Source organism: Urocitellus parryii, chromosome 5, assembly GCF_045843805.1.
Source record: "Urocitellus parryii isolate mUroPar1 chromosome 5, mUroPar1.hap1, whole genome shotgun sequence".
Taxonomy (NCBI): Eukaryota; Metazoa; Chordata; class Mammalia; order Rodentia; family Sciuridae; genus Urocitellus; species Urocitellus parryii.
In genome coordinates this window covers 22,268,939-22,271,308 of record NC_135535.1, presented here as the reverse complement: position 1 = coordinate 22,271,308, position 2,370 = coordinate 22,268,939, and the positions used below count along the sequence as shown (strand labels likewise).

The 2,370-nt window shown below is 37.8% G+C and overlaps 1 non-coding gene across 1 annotated transcript; it reads left to right on the top strand.

Moving 5' to 3' along the window:
• Positions 1 to 269: 269 nt before the first annotated feature.
• Positions 270 to 343, top strand: Trnav-cac (transfer RNA valine (anticodon CAC)). Its single transcript has one exon. It is a non-coding gene; the product is annotated as a tRNA-Val (tRNA).
• The last annotated feature ends 2,027 nt before the right edge of the window (positions 344 to 2,370 follow it).

Genomic DNA, 2,370 nt, shown 5'->3' with positions numbered 1-2,370 from the left:
TCCAAAAAGAAATTTGAAAGCTCCCTTTAGTGCCAAACACTCTCTCTATCAACTTTATGGTTTACCTTTTCTGACCTGAAAGTTTTTGAGTGTGGGACCTGAGTTCACAGGACTTAAATGGAGTGAGAACTTTTGTAACCATGCAACTCACATTAAGAACTGGTCCAGAACCACTGAAAAACATGGATCCCTAGCAAAGACATAGGTGAAAGTACCCAACAGAAATTCTTCCTGAACTCAAAGTACAATCAAATCGTCCCCAGAGGGGCTGGGGATATAGCTCAGTTGGTAGAGTGCTTGCCTCACAAGCACAAGGCCCTGGGTTCAATCCCCAGCACCACAAAAAAAAAATAAAATAAAATGCTCCCCCAGAGATAAAGACAACTAAAGACAAGCTCATAATCCAAAATTGTAAAACACACAGGGAAACCTGCAGCCCTAAGAGAGCAAAGGGGGATTTATAGCTGGCAAGAATCAAGATAATCATGATCTACAATGAAATTTCTCCAATAAGTGTGTTAGTCATGTTCTACAAGTTAAAGGAAGACAAAATATTATCAAGACAAGGCCAAGATGCCTGGGGAAAAGACACACACACCTGAGAAGGAAAAAAGAAAAACAAAAAAAGACCCAATTTCTCAAAATAAAAATTGCTATGGACTGAATGTTTGCATCCGCCTAAAGTCCAATGGTGAGATCCAAACTTCCAAAGTGATGGGATTAGGAGATAGAACATGTGGGAGATGATGGGACTAGTCCTTGGTAACTGAGGCCGGGAAGGCAACCTGGCCCCTTGTGCCACGGAAGGACCCAGTAGAAAGACAGAATTTGAAACAGGAAGCAAGCCCCGTTTTCAGTCACCAAGTCTGTTTACCTACACCTTAATCTTGGACTTCTCAGCCTCTGCAACTGTGAGAAATAAATTTCTGTTGTTTATGAGCCACCTGGTTGATGGTATCTTGCTATACCCATCCAAAAAGCTAAAACAAGATCCATAGACATTGGAATAATCCATTGATGGCTTAAACAAGACACTAGAAATAACTGAAAAAGAAAAATAGTGGTTTGGAAAGTAGAAGGCTAAAGCAATAACACCAAATAGGGAAAGAAATAATTAAGAAACATAAAGGATAGAATGAAAGGCTTTAGCAGAAATATAATAGCGATTACAGAAAAATAAAAAAGGTACTTGGAAATGGTGAAATGTTTGCGTGAGTCGTTAGATTTTAAAGGGCATAGGGAGTTCTTAGAAAAAAAAATTTATTTAAACTAATGCACCAAAAATGAAACTGTAGAGAAACAAAACTGGAGACAACTTTTAAATCTATGTTGGAAAAACGACCATTTACACACACACACACACACACACACCAAGACAGAAATCAAGCTGACAACAGATTCATCATCTGCAGAAACAGATGCCGGAAGACAAAGGAAAGTATCTTAAATGCTCTCAGTAAAACAACTGTCAGACTGGAATTCCCTAACCTGTAAAATTAATATTCAACAGATGAGAATAAAATAAGGGCTTCCTGACATACAAAGAATAAGGGACTTTGCTCTTCATAGAGCACCTCCCGCCTCCCCAGGAAAGAACCACTGAACACTGAACTTAGCAAAAATCAAAACAGCAAAGACAGAGTGGGCTGCAAGAAGTAATGGTGGGGAAAAATTCAATTTTGGATTGCAGAAGTACATAGATCTAGACTCTAAAAAGTAATAACCATAGTAACTAATTTCAAAGGGTTATTTAATAATACAGTATAACCAACATAAGAGAATAACAATAACATAGAAAATAGGATGGTGTTCAGGGGGAAAACTAAAGCATTCTAAGTTTCTGGCTTCCTTTCAGGAAAATTATAGGTGGAAAAAACAGATTTACAAATGTGGAAATGTAGTTAAGAATTCTTTTTGCTAAAGTTTCTGACAATAAGATTTTCCTCTTCTCAAAATTAATATCAATCACTTTAAAGGCACTTTTCAAATATTTTCCTCCCATTGGAGCAGATTAGCATTTCTCAGGAAGTTAAAAGAGAATTGCTTATGTCCAGAGATGAGGAAAGTTAACCTGTTTCCTCCTTACATGTTTGTGAGCAAGTTCACACAGAATTAATTGTGTTACTCAGCTTCCAGCACTCATGTTTGTTTTTACCAGTGAGCCAAACTCTGAAATCCCTCATCAAAATAAATAAATCATCCCAGTAATTCATACACTTTACAAATCAAAAAGAAAAAAAAAATATTTGCCTTCAGAACTGAAACTCCTAGCCAGGTGTGGTGGCGCATGCCTGTAATCACAACTACACGGGAGGTGGAGACAGGAGAATCACAAGTTCAAAGCCAGCCTCAGCAATTTAGTGAAGCCCT